This window comes from Malania oleifera, chromosome 10 (genome assembly GCF_029873635.1).
Source record: "Malania oleifera isolate guangnan ecotype guangnan chromosome 10, ASM2987363v1, whole genome shotgun sequence".
Taxonomy (NCBI): domain Eukaryota; kingdom Viridiplantae; phylum Streptophyta; class Magnoliopsida; order Santalales; family Ximeniaceae; genus Malania; species Malania oleifera.
In genome coordinates, this window is record NC_080426.1 from 7,242,253 (window position 1) to 7,257,937 (window position 15,685).

The following is a 15,685-nucleotide window of genomic DNA, read 5'->3' on the forward strand; positions in this document are numbered from 1 at the left end:
TTTAAATAATTTAATATGTTCCAAACAGAACTTCTGCTTTTTCTGTTGCCGCTGTCTCTAGCACAAAGAGAGCCTAAGGTCTGTTGCCCAAGAAGTTGTTGCTGCTGCTGCCGTTGTCAGCATAAATATTTATGGAAGTGTAACGCTTCTTTTATTCTCTTTTGGTTCTCTTTTTGTTCTCATGTTTTCTTTTAGCATTATTAATTTGTTTTTCTCTAACAATGAGTTTTAGGGATCATGTTCCCTTTGATAGAGTTAGGATTTTAATTTCCGCATTTCTGACATTTCCTATTTTTGGTTTGTTCCTCTCTCTCTCTCTCTCTCTCTCTCTCTCTCTCTGTGTTTTTGTTCCACCATTTTCCTTATAAATTCTAATCTCATTTTTATTTTATTGATATGGGTGTTTCAATTTTCTTCTGTTAAGGGTTAACCGTCCTTTTATAAATTGTAGAGAAAATTGAAATGATTAAGAGTAGAGAATAAAATATTGATTATTTTTATATGTAAAATACCGAAGTAAAGTTTCTAATTTTCTCGGATTTAAAAAGCTGCAAAGAAAAACCAATTTATTAAAATTTTAATCCATTTTTGTTGCAAAATTAATCTTCTCGGCAACCAGGCAAAGCATATATCAACTAATCCTTTAGAGTTATTTTTTATTTGGAGTTTTGTGTAATTGAGAAATTGTCCTTCTCTCCTTCACCGTCTATTTCTTGCTACCGTAAAACCATTCAAATTTAGTTAACTTTGAGAAGGGTAACTCATGAGGATCTGCCTCTATTAATTTGGATTATTAAAAGATTGGGATCATGGCTGCAACTGAAAGATTGGGATAATTGCTGCTTCATGTCACTATTTATTCTCTCTCTCTCTCTCTCTCTCTCTCTCTCTCTCTCTCTCTCTCTATGTCTCAACTAATATATTACTCATTAGTCATTACTATAATTCATTTTGTTCCTTGGGAGCAGTCAGGTTGTAGGATGGCTGCCTATAAGGGCTTGTAGGATGAACAGCTTGGCTAACCAGGCAAAGACTCTAACCTCTGAAGAAGATGAGACATGCGAGGATGATAAATTGAAGGATACTTCAAAGAAAAAAGTGTACAATGGTAGCAATAAGAACAATACTGTTGCTATGGAAAAAGGACATCTTGGGTTTGTTAAGGTTAACATGGATGGATTGCCAATAGGGAGGAAAGTGGATCTAAATTCCGACGCTTGCTATGAGACTTTAGCCCAAGCACTGGAGGACATGTTTGTTAATCCAACCACGGGCATCACTTCATTGGTGAGTGTATTCTTTATTTTCTATATTTTTTATCAGTAATGTGTAATTTACTTATTTTCTATCAATTCGATCTTAAAAGTTTTGATGTGCGACTATTGTTAAATCATTGTTGCACCTCAATCTAACGACTAGCTTTTAGAACCAAGTGGTTTAAGAGTGCATAAACATTTTGACCTCAAAGTCAAATTAGTAGGACTAGGACAGTAACGAGTTTCAATTATAATACACTTACTTTTCAAATCATCATTTCATCTGAGAAAACACACTAATATACACATTCTCATAATCATATAGATATACAACACAAACTTTTATAAGTTTTAAAATCATTTCTCAAATTTAGTGATTTCCAACACATAATTATCCGCAAAGTCCCTGAGAATAGGGAAGATTACCCGCCCATACAGGTAGCTTCCCTATGCCTTAACACATTATGCAGCCGGATATGACCACATCTGATACCTATCAGGGCACTCATCTTACTCAGTAAGCCTTCAGGCAAAGAGTTTCACTTCGTCTCAATTATATATGTCATTAACTCTCACTGTTCATTTCTCATATTTAACATTCTTTATTTCTCAATTTCCAATCTTTCATTCATTTCTCATTTTAGTCAATTTTATCATTCTTTCACTTTCCTTTTTCATTTTACTTTCCGGCTCATGAGTATCCTTGGTATCAAATACCAACATCGCATCTGTAACTTATGGCCACCCTGAGGATCTTTCTATCCAAGCTATGCTTCCCCCCATGGTCAAGGTTGTGCGGCCCGAAGGCTGGATCTAACCGCGGTTGGCCGACCCGGTTAAATCAAATATCATATCACATATCGCGTCTGTAGTATGACTGGTCGGCCTATAACTCTGATCCGGACTCAGTAGACCCACAACCCTACAAAATGGCATAGTCGACTGTCACGCCACACGCTCTAAGAGTTTGTGTGATTGCACTAACACCACTAGCAACAGTATCGTGTTCAATATTATAACCATCCAATAGGGTTTACTACCACATACCCGCAATCATTATGCAATATTGACATTTTATCAATCATATTCCAATATATCACAATTCAGTTCAATATAAATATTCTCATCATTTTCGGTGCACATTTGATCATCTCGTAATAACATATATCATATTTCACGTATTTTTCACATTTTCCCAAAATACTTATATCAATAATTCGTATAAACTCATTTCTCATACAAATAATTTCCACTCAAAAACAAATGTCACATTTCATTATTTTCCACTAATCATATCAATCATTCTCATTTCAATATTTTCTTAGAAAATATCCATCGTTATATTTCACATTTTTCAACACATGTCATGTGCCACACAATTTTCATCTAATATTCATAACATATTATTTTCACACTCCAAAATATCACAATTTAAAATTACTCAAATGCCACACAATTTATCTGATATTTATATCATAATAATTTCCAAACAAAATACTATAAGCACATTTTCACATATTAATTTAAACAGAAATTCTAAAAATACTACTATAATTTATTCCCCTTACCTGTTTTACTGAGAGTCTCGTTAGAACCCAAATCCTACGCCCTTGGCGCCCGAAACTCAAATCCTCAAATTCACATTTTTCCTATATTAATTACTTAATTTCCCGTAAAACAATACTCAACTAACCTTCCCTAAGCTCCATATACCCCAAATTATCATTTAAACTATTATTTAACACCCCCACTTAATTTTCTGAATTTTGCCTGCGAGTCCCAAAATTACACCTGCGGTGCTCACCCGGGTCCTAAATTTCAGAAATCTTACTTCAATTCTAGATGCTCAACATTTTAGCATTTATAAATTAATCCTAATTAATTAAAAATATGTCACGACTTGCTCATTTTTCACATTTTTTTAAAATAATAATATCAATGTCATACATTCCAACTCAGCAGGTCACCATCCACCTAGACCCGTGGGTACCAGGGATACATCAGAACATAATCGGAAGCCTAAGCAGTAAGAAATATATATATTCACAATATTGTAAATACAAAACATCCATCATTTTACCACAAATACCAGAGCCACTACATTCACCGTATTTCCATATATATATACATCTCAAAAATAAGACCTAGGGACATTTCCCCAAAAATCTAACTGTCCCTACAAAACTTACCCTTCAAAAAGGGCAGATACACAACACTAGTTCAGCGGGGCTTTTCCCGCTCTCCTATCTGGGGCTGCTGAAAAGTTTATGAAATTTAAGGGTGAGACATCTTTCAGTAAGGGAAATAAACTAATATCAATGTGTGGCAACATGAGTATTTTGTGTTCTACATATACCATACATAACATATTTTATCACTGTTTTGTCAAATCTGGGAAAACATATGTATATCAAAACATGGTAGAACATACTGCATTTCATAAGCATATCTCATCTCATATCATAATAATAACATAAAAACATTTCCTGGTAAGTTAGCTGGCTGTTGTCATGTATTACCCCCACATGACTGGGTTGTGTGGCCCGAAGGCAGGACCTGACAATGGTTGGCCGACCGCTATCAAGTTAAACAGTAGTCTGTAGGTCTGATGGGTCTGCCAGACCTGGTCTATACACCAGGGGCGATCACAACACACTTCTTTAATAACCACATCAACCATCCAATCTCACACCACTCCGTACAGCGGCGTTAACACAAATATCATGATCACGAAGAACATGGACACATAGTAACGGTACCATGGAAGTGTTAGCCTAAACCAAGCCAACCAGGTTCTGATATCATATAACATATATTAAAACCGTGATACATAGATATCTCATATCATTTATTTCCACATCAATCATATCATTTTGCATATATACATATATCATGAGAATCATCGGCTCGTACGCTGGTATTACACATTTTATCATAGCACGGCCCGTACACCGATAATCACATCATAGCACAGCTCGTACGCTGGCAAATCACAGCATAGCATAGCCCGTTCGCTGGCAAATCACAACATAGCACGACCCATACGCCGGCAACCACATATATAAAATCTCGGCCCATACGCCAATTTTTCCATTATAAAACCCATATCATAATCTCATCCCAGAAAACAATATTTCACAACATTTATACTCATGCCACACTGAACTGATTTTCCACATATTCAACATATCGTTATTTTAACAGTATTTTTTCCAAAAACATAAATCATAGATTAATATAAACATATTTATTTTTCAGAAATCAGATGCTATACATATATACATACATTTTCTCAAAATGACTAGTTAGTTTATCCCCTTACCTGACTACAGAGAAAGCCCCCAAAACAATCTAATCTAACTCCCGTAGGATTTCCTGACCAATACCCTGAAAATGCAAACCCCCAGTATTAAACTTCAATATTTCTACGTGCATAACACTTCTTATAACTACCATTAAGTCAAATTCGGCTTAAAAGCCTTACCTCAACTTAGGGATGATTTCCAACGTTCCCAATTCAACACCCCTAGAAATGAAAACTCCCAGTATTAAAGTTCAAAATTTCTAGGCATATAACATTTTTCTTAACTTCACAAATCCAAATATTGAGTAAAAAGTCTTACCCTAGATTTGGGATGGTTTCCACCTAACTTTCACCAACGATCCGTTCCAACAGATTTGAAGAGAACTTCCCCAGGAGCGTCGTGGTGACTTCAGATTTTCGATCCGACGAAGATCTGGCCCGAAATAGACGAAAGAAATAGGGAGAACTGAAGAGGAGAGAGAGAGGGCAAACTTAGCTTCTTTAGGAAGTCAAAATCCAGATTTTCATATTTATAGAACAGGGGATTTCGTCGATGAGACACGTCACCTCGTCGACGAGTCCTTCATTAAATTCGTCGACAAGACCTTGTATTCGTCGACGAAATTCAGGCTACCCCAGAATCTCTCTCGGTATTTTCTCGTCGACGAAGCCCTGTGTTCGTCGAAGAATTTTCTTATGCACTCGTCGACAAGTCTAGAAATTTCCTTGAAATTATGGTTATCCCCCAAAATGCAATATCCGCGTTCGTCGACGAAGTCTACGGCCTCCTTCTGTTTCTATTTCTATTTCTCTCCCTCTTATTATTAAAATCATATTATTCTTCCAGTCACTTCAAAATGAGCCCTTTAATAATCCCCGTACCCCAAATTTGGGGTTTTACCCACGATGACTCCACAAGAATTCCATCCGATTAGACTTGTAGAGAATCATAACTAGATTCTCGTGGTGGCGTCCGTTTGTCAATTGAGCTTATAATTTGCAAGAAATTAAAGAAAAATGAGAAATTGGCTTACCCTAGGAGATACATCTACGCCGCTCCTACCACCGATCCGCTCGGGTAGAAATGACGGCAGCGAAGAATGAAGTCCAGCGGTATCTTCCAATTTTCGATCGGGCGAAAATCCGCCACGATATCGAGGAGAGAGGGAGAGAGAATGAGAGGAGAGAGAGAGAGAGTGCCTGTGTTCAGGCAAAAAAGAAAAAGAAAAGAAGAAGAGAAGAAGAAGAAGAAGAAAGAAAAGAAGAAAACCAAAAGAAAGAAAAAAAAAATGAATCTCCTGAAGCTTCTAACTTCAGCATAATAATAATAATAAATTTAATAAATATTAATACAAATATATTTTATTAATAAAAATAAAAATAAAAATTATTTATTTTTTAATTTTTTTCTTATTTTTTTTCTTTTTTCTTATTTTTTTTTATAAATCCGATTAATTAATTAATTATTTATTTATTTTTTTTTTGGAATCACTCCACTAATCTTCTATATCCATTTTTTGGGTTATTACAGTGTCCTTCGTTGACGAGTAGATACCGAGAATATATCTGGAGGTTCTGAATTTCGTCGACGAGGAGGAAAGTTTGTCGACGAGTTGCCTTCTTGATCTCGTCAACGAGGTGATGTAACTCGTCGACGAAGGCTACAATATAAATAGTGTTAAACGAGGATTTTTACGCAGAAATTCAGCGAAACTCTCTCTCTTCTCTCTTTCTCTAGGGTTCCCTCTCTCTCTATCTTTGATTTTGGCCCCGTCGTTCTTCGGATCGGCAATTTGAGGTCACCACAATGCTCCTAGGGAAGTTCTCCCTAAGTCTGCCAGAGCGGATCGTCAGTCAGACGAAATTTAATTTCATCCCAGATTCAGGGTAAGGTCTTTTTGTCAAAGTTTGACTTTCTAGCAGTTGTAGGAAATGTAATACGCAAGGAAATAGTGATATTTTGTTTTGGGATATTTAGGGTGTTGAGTGGGGAGCCCAGCGGGTGTAGGACCTGTTACAGTAGGAGATTTTAACAGGAATCAGGTAGGGGAAATATGCTATGCTAGGTAACTTTAGTATGATTTTAGTATAAATTATATGTTTTTACCAGGTTATTATTTAGAGCTGGAATTTATACATTTTATCAGTTATGTTTAAGATATTTTAAATTACCGTGTGACATGAGAATATGGATACAGTACAGAATCATGTCTTATAGTATCTATACAGAAACATGTTTTACAGTATTTTCAGGATTATATTTTACAGAATATATTAGATGAAAAATGTGAAATATAACGATGGGTATTTTTTGAGAAAATATTGAAATGAGAATGATTGATGTGATTAGTGAAAAATAATGAAATGTGGTATTTATATGTGAGTGAAAATTATTTGCATGAGAAATGAGTTTGTACAAATTACTAATATAAGTATTTTGGGAAAATGTGAAAATACATGAAATATGATATATATTATTACAAGATGATGAAATGTGCACAGAAAATGATGAAAATATTTATGTTGAATTGAATTGTGATATACTGAAATATGATTGATGAAATGCCAATACCGCATAATGATTGCGAGTATGTGGTAGTGAACCCTGATAGATGGTTATGATATTGAGCATAGTACCGTTGCTAGTGGTGTTAGTGCAACCACACGGACTCTTGGAGCGTGTGGCGTGACAGTCGACTAAGCCATTTTGTAGGGTTGTTAGGCCCCCTGAGTCCGGATTAGAGTTATAGGCTGACTAGTCGTACTACAGACGTGATATGTGATATGATACTTTGATCTAACTGGGTCAGCCAACCGCAGTTAGCTCTAGCCTTCGGGCCGCACAACCTTGACCATGGGGGGAAGCATGACGTGGATAGAAAGATCCTCAACGTGGCCATGAGTTACAAACGCGATATTGGTATTTGATATCGAGGATACTCATGAGCCGGAAAGTAAAATGAAATCGGAAAGTGAAAGAATGACAAAATTGGCTAAAATGAGAAATGAAAGAAAGAATGGAAATTGAGAAATAAAGAATGTTAAATATGAGAAATGAACTGTGTGAGTTAATAACATAAATAATTGAGGTGAAGTGAAACTCTCCGCCTAAGGGCTTACTGAGTAATGTGAGTGCCCTGATAGGTATCAGATGTGGTTATACCCGACTGCATAACGTGTTAAGGTAGAGGGAAGCTACCTATATGGGCGGGTAATCTTCCCTATTCTCAGGAACTTCGCAGGTAAAAATGTGTTGGAATGATTGATTTTGAAAAATGATTTTTAAAGTTTATAAAAGCTTGTGTTGTATATCTATATGACTATGAGAATATATTTGCCGATGTATTTTCTCAAGTGAAATGTAATTTTTGAAAAGTAAAACATGTTATAACTGAACTCATATGACCACACACTGTAAATAATTTATTCCTTCTTATTAAGATGTGTCTCACCCAAATTATCTAAATTTTTTCAGGGAACATGGATAGATCGGGTGATAGAGCTTTGTGATCATAGGGAGCTGGGACCCTGACACATAAGGTGAGTTTTGTGGACTAGGGGAGGTGTAATTCCCCTAGAGTTGTGTTGTTTTTAGGTTGTGATGGTAGTGTATATATTTGTATGTATGTTGATACTCTGGTATTGTATTTTGGTTGTTAAGTATGTATTAACTTCCGCTGTTAGGTTATATAAATAAAATAACTTTTTACCCGGTACCCAATGCGGGTTAGGTCATATGAATGATAGTAGGATTGTTGACGTAGCCGATTTATGGATGTTGTTTATGACGAGTGAAAATTCATTTATTATTGATTTAAAAAAAAAAATTATACGAAAATCGGGGCATCACACTTATAATAGTTTAGAGTATTTTTCAACCCCATCACCGAAGTTTTTTTCAACTTCTCTTGATAGCAAGTTATGGTTCCAGTATCATATATACAATTTATGACAAAACATAGTAACCTGTGCAATTCCAGTATTTTCACAAATTCAGATAATCACATCGGGTATAAATCGGCACACATCCTCTCGGTTTACCCTTTTTCACAGATACAGCTCGGTGTATAACCGGCCCCTATTTTCCACATTTTCAGTATAATAAAGTGGAACTCTAGTTCCTATATCTCATATACAAAGTATAGAAAATTCATACATTTCCATTTCAACATATATCACACAAGTTTAATCCAAAAATCCGCTAAATGATAAAGAGTCGAGTAAACAACATTTAAATGAAAAAGTAAAGGATTTAAGCATCTCCTACTATAGTATAAATGTAAATATGTGATTTTCGTAAAATTTGGAGATCATACGCCAAAATCCTCGTTTTTACCAAAAATCGTAAAATCGTAAAAGCCAGCATTTCTACTCGGTAGAATTTAGCAAATAACCAGTTAAATCATACATATAAGCATAACCTAACTTTTTAGCAATTTAGTTTTTACAAAATATTGTTGTAATCAAATTCCCCTTACCTTAAACTTGAAACGAAACTACGTATGAAAATGATCCAAACCAACAACCCGTTTTTTTCCAAACCTAAAAACCACAGAACATAATCTTACTATAATTTCGACTACTATCCAAATATTCAATCGAAATCAAAATCAGATCCTTACCTCGATTTTTGGGAAAACCCGAAAATCCTCAAAACAACAATCCGATCCGCTAAAGTTGCAGAACTTCCTCCTCTTATCCCTGTAGGAACTTCCATTTTTAGAAAAGGACGTCGAACGGCGAAGAATCTTAGAGAGAGAGAGAGAGAAAATTTTCGCTGGTTTAGAGAGAGAGAGAGAGAGCTTGGAGAGAAACTTAGCCTCTAAGCAACCAAAATGGATATTTATAGAGCCTTTGACCGAGTCAAACTTACCGATGAGGTGGCGTCTTCATCGACAAATCCGCCACACAGCTTGTCGACGAAGCCATTCCTTCGTCGCCGAGCCTAATTCTGGATATTTCTTCGGCCCGCTCGGTATTTGCTCATCGATGAGGCCCTAAATTTCATCAACGAGGCTCTGAAGGACTTCGTCAACAAACGTGGCTCCTTCATCGATGAACCTAGCTTATTACGGGTTTAGGTCTCTACATGAGATACTCGAGAAGATTGGATCAGTTGCTTATCGGCTAGCTTTAGACCATCTTTATTCTGGATTCACGACTTATTCCATGTTTCTATGTTAAGAAAATACGTCACAGATCCTTCCCATATTATCAGCTCCGCAGAATTTGAGCTCAGTGATGTTCTAGTATATGACGAAACTCCAGTACAGATCTTAGATAGAAAAGAACAGGAATTGCGTAGTAAGAAGATATCACTAGTAAAAGTCCTATAGAGGAATCACACGATAGAAGAAGCTTCTTGGGAGCTTGAAGATGAGATTAGATAGAAATACCCCCACCTGTTTAGTGGGTTATAGCAGTGATGTGTAAATTAAGTAGTGATAATTTTGTTTTGTACAATGTAATTGTAATGTAGAGTATAGGATAGGTAGTATTTTGGTTTTGGGGGAATTTTATTTTATAGTTGTAATCTCCTAGAACTACCCATGTAACCACGGTATTCCTCCACCATAAGTGAGGGCAGGTAATAAAATAAATAGACCGTTTTGCCTTTAAGGGATCATGAGTTATATGAATAGTAAATTTCGAGAACGAAATTTTATAAGAAGGGGAGAATGTAACGACCTGAAGAATAATGGTATTTAAATAATAAAGAGGGAGGGAAATGGAAACAGAAACAGAAGGAGGCAGCAGACTTCGCGTTCATCGACGACGTTGCACTTTGGGCTCGTCGATGAGGGTCTCCTTCGTCAACGAGTAGATACCGAGAATATATCTGAGCGGCTCTGAATTTCATTGACGAGGGGGAAAATTTGTCAATGAATTGCCTTCTTGACCTCATCGATGAGGTGACGTGGCTCTTCAACGAAGGTCATAGTATAAATAGTGTTAAAACGAGGATTTTTACACAAAAATTCAGCGGAACTCTCTCTCTCTACGGTTCCCTCTCTCTCTATCTTCGATTTCGGCCCCATCGTTCTCCGAATTGACAATTTGAGGCCACCACGACGCTCTTGGGGAAGTTCTCCCTGCCAGAGTGGATCATTGGTGGGACAGAGTTTAATTTCATCTCAGATTCAGGGTAAGGTCTTTTTGTCAAAGTTTGGACTTCCAGCAGTTGTAGGAAATGTAGTACGCAAGGAAATAATGATATTTTGTTCTAGGATATTTGATTTTTAGGGTGTTGAGTGGGGAGCCCAGTGGGTGTAAAACCCGTCACAGTAGGAGATTTTAGCAGGAATCAGGTAGGGGAAATATGCTATGCTATGTAACTTTAGTATGATTTCAGTATAAATTATATGTTTTTACCAGGTTATTATTCAGAGCTGGAATTTATACATTTTATCAGTTATGTTTAAACAGAATATATAGACAAGGAATATGCTCTACAGTATACCATGATTATACAGTTTTACAGTACTATGACATACAAATTTACAGTTAATCTCAGAAATACAGTTAATATAGTTACAATTTACTACAGCGTCATGGTTAATACAGTTATTACAAAATCATGGTAAAACAGATAGTTGTATATAGAAATGTATTATATAGTATCAGACCCTGATGGACCATTACGGATATAGTTTACAGAGCACGGTACCGTAGTTATATACAGTTCAGAGTGCAACCACATATTCAGATAATACGTGGTAGATAAGTCGATCGTGCCTATGTTGTGGATAGGCTCCTCATCAGATATGGGTTGAGGAGAGCCGATCTGACTAGCGGAGTATAATGGTTTATCCCAGTAGGCCAGCCAGTGATAGACCCCGCCTATGAGCCACACAACCCTGTCATGAGGGGTTAAATCATGACATACAATTATCCACAGGGAAGTTTTTTAGTATTTATATGTATATACAGTTTACAGAAACGGAGGATGTACTTATGTATATTAGAAGTATTATGAATAGAAAACTTATAAAGACAGTTATGTTAAGCAACATGAACAAGGTGGTATTATATATTATTTGTACCTGTATTCCCAGATTCAATTATTCATGATTTTATAGAATCATATCTTTATATAAATGTAATTCACTTGCCACACACTAGCAATAGCATATTTCATTTTACTGAGTGTCGACTTATCCCATTAAATTAAAATTTTTCAGGTGATCCAGCTAGGCGAGCAGATCAGGCTCGCAGATAAAGGGAGCTACAGTGCTGCCCTGATAAAAGAGTGAGTGTTTTTGGAAAGGGAGTATTTTTGTGTAGCTCTAGTTTAGTTGTTTATGTGTATTTTTGGAACAATCTAGTACTCCGGTGTTGTATTGTACATTTGTGATTATGGTCATATGAATTCAACTTCTCGTTGCATATGTTGATAATTTATATATATATATATATATATATATATATATATATATATGAAGGTATCAAAGATATGGAATTTTCATAGTATCTATTATTGGAAAAGTTTAAAATACTTATAAATTGTAGTAGGTCATTACAGGTGTTTCTGCTTATCGAAGTCCTTTTTTACACTTGTTACGTACACTATTTCGTAGGATTAATTTGAAATAGATACGTGATCATAAATTTTTGTAATAATGTTTCATATGTGTAGGCATGTTGCCTAAAAAAGATAGCCTTCTGGTTTAAAATTTGACTTCGTTTGGTACATGCTTGAGTATGAATGTTGAGTTTAGTTTTGGGGGGGGGGGGAGGGAGATATAGGGTTCAAATTTCAGGAACAAAGTTCAAGCCTCTAATTATTGTCAACCTTCATGTATGCAGTTCCACTAATATGCTAAGCTCATTTGGCAGCAATTTTCATTGACAATTCATGAAATTTGACGTCATTTTCTTTTTTTCTTTGGTGGCAAGTATGCAGTTCTTGACCTACTTTATAGACATGATATGTTTTCACATAAACCATGGTATATGTAAGAACCTGAACCATGATAGGTGGATTTAATTAATTAAGAGAGGGGCAAATTGAGAATTGAGTAGGCTTCATCGACGAAGCTAGAGTTCGTCGACGAAGTCCATGCGCTGCTCGTGGACGAAATTTAGAGGCTCGTCAACGAGGAGAAACCGAGGGATTTTGGGAAACCGGTAATATCATATTCGTCGGTGAGGTCCTTATCTCGTCGACGAGCTATCTATAAGGCCTCGTCGACGAGGACGCAATTCGTCAACGAGGATGGCTGAGACAAGGGTACTATAAATAGATATTTTCATTACTTCTTAGCTAAGAAAACTCAATTTCTCTCTCTATCTCTCTAGAAACTTTTCCTACTCTCCATATCTCTAGATTTCTTCGTCGTAGGAGGCGAGAATCATAAATCCGAAGTTACCACCAGGATCGTGGAAGGATTCTCTACAAGTTCTAAGGATCGAATTTTCGGTTTGGACATTTTCAGGTTTTGGCGTAAAATCGAGGTAAGACTCGGTTTTCATTTCTGTTCCAATAGTTTTGTAAAGAATGGAGTCGTGAGTATATTTTTTACTGTATGTTGTAGGTTTTGGAACTCGGTTTGCTGTTTGGGGGCCTTGGAGTTCGGGATTTGCCATTTGGGGAAAAGGTAAGGGGATTCAGTTTATGTCAGTTATTTTTGAAATCGAACTCTGTGGAACTGTAGTCCACGGTCTTGTGTGTGTTTTGGTTACTCATTTTGGGGGATCTAATGGGTAAAACTATGAGTTTTTCATTATTACAGTTTTGAGAAAAAGGGGGTATTGGGTTGCATCCCTGTTTTTGTTGGAAAAACTGTATGTATATGATAATTTATACAGTGTAATAGGGATGACCGTGCCTTAACTTTATTTAAACTGTATATATTTGGAAAACCATGATTTTAGATTTCCAAATGAGTGTAATATGTTTGGTTATATGAGCATGCATAGTTGTGTTTTGTGGAATGCAATTAGAACTAGGTTCTGAGTTGTTCCAGGTATTCAGAGTGTCCGACTCTATATCTGTTTGCATGAAATCGCTATGCCATGTTTGGCGAGAGTGTCCGGCTCTATATCCGAGGGCGTGAGCCTTACCGGCTGATCATCGAAGGGTGTGGATCCATCAGTTTGTACCGGTCGATGCCATGGGAGTCTAGGACTAATCATGTATCAGGGACGCCGTGTACTGTGGGTCGGCTACGGGCTGACGTCGGGTATTGTAGGTCGGCTTCGGGCCGAAGGGTGTGATGACACCGGGTTGCTTGATCGTGTGTGTGTGTGTGTGCTTGTATGCACTGTTGTGAAACTAGTACTGGAACTGCATTTTAACTGTGTATGTGTTGTGTATCATGATAACACTCGAATGCCACACACCGGTATAACTTGTATTCTTCCTTACTGAGAGATTTCTCACCACTGCTGTACGTACATATTTTCAGGTCCTTCGGGTAACCGGAACTAGCGTCCTTATGTAAGAGCGTAGTGGTCAGTGTACCGCAGATAGCGCTTGGGTAAGTGCTAGGACTTTTATTCTCGGGTTGTCATTTTTGGGGTATGATTGGCAACCAAGTTTATGTTTTATGTTATAGAGCTTGGACTCCTGCTGTATATACTCTGGTATGGTACATATTATGTATAGAATGACCTTTTTTCGTTGCGAATATTCTGTGTGTATGAATGTGTATAGGGTGTCTGGGAACCCCATGGGGTCAGACCCTAATTCATTGTACTGTATTTTTGGATGATTTGTTTGATACAGGGACAGGTTAGATTAAATTTTCACCCCTGGGTCCCATTTTTGGGTTCGGGGCATGACAACTTGGTATTAGAGCTAATTAGATTGTTAGGTCTTGTAACTTGGTTAGGCTTAGCTGTGAGTACATACCATAGTATAGGATGTTAGATGTAGGTAAAGTTGGTTGAGGGTTGTTACGTTGCTAGACCGGGACTTGTTGGCGATATTCTGTGTTTTTCATGGAATGACGATTCCAGTAAACGCAGGGCAGACCATTGATGACTTCCGTGTCAGTGTGATAGGATAGACATGGACCTGACAAGGAATTGTTAACATGATTAGGGATAGATAATTGTGTTAATTGTACGTCTGTACGTGTTATAGGAGTCTTGATAGAACTCTACTGTGTTTTTAGAATGGAACCCAAGGATAACGACCTAGGAAGTTGCTCTTAGGAGACTGCGAGTGATGAGTCTCCTACTGTGCCTCGAGGACTGACAAGGTAAGTTCTGCGTGAGATCGGGCGGAGTGTCAGGAGAGGCGAATGCTCTCCTACTGCTACGGGGTGCACCATTGAGAGGTTCACACGCATGCATCCTCCGATGTTCTCTGGGGGACATGACCCAACGATAGCAGAGGACTGGGTGGAGAAGGCGAAGAGGATCTTGGAGGTCCTGCACTGCATGGATAGGCAGCGAGTCCTCTATGTTACCTTCCAGCTATCTAAGGAGGCGGGTCGATGGTGGACTGCGGTGAATCTGCTAGAGAAGTAGAGAGCTGGTTCAGCGAAGATGACATGGAGCCGTTTCAAGGAGGTGTTCCTTGACAAATACTTCCCAGCTTCCACACGTGACACTAAGGCGGATGAGTTTTCTTCTCTAAATGAGGGGAGTATGACGATACAAGGGTATGTGGATCGGTATATAGAGATATCCCAGTTCACGTTGTGTTTGATCTCGAGCGAGTATAAGAAGACTTGGAGATTCGAGAAGTGCCTGAGGAAGGACATCCATAGATTGGTGGGTATGTTTCAGATTTGCGAGTTCTTGATTTTGGTGGATAAAGCCACTGTGATTGAGACTGGTATTCGAGAGGACGAGGTGGATCAGGAGCTGAAAAAGAGGTCAGCACCTTCTGGTTCTTAGTCTGGATCTCGTCAGGGATCATGGAGGAGGAGGAACAGGGGCTCGAGTTACCGTCAGAATACCGAGTGTCAGAGTTCTCAAGCAAGCCTTACAAGTGATCGTTGTACCAAGTGCCACAGATGACATAGCGATGAATGCCCGTCGTCTGGAGGTAACTGCAACAACTGTGGTCAATAAGGTCACATGGCTCGGGATTGTCATGCGCCAAAGAGAGGTACGCCTTCTTTGACTCAGAATCAGGGAAGTAATCAGGTATCCTAGAGGACATATCAGGCGA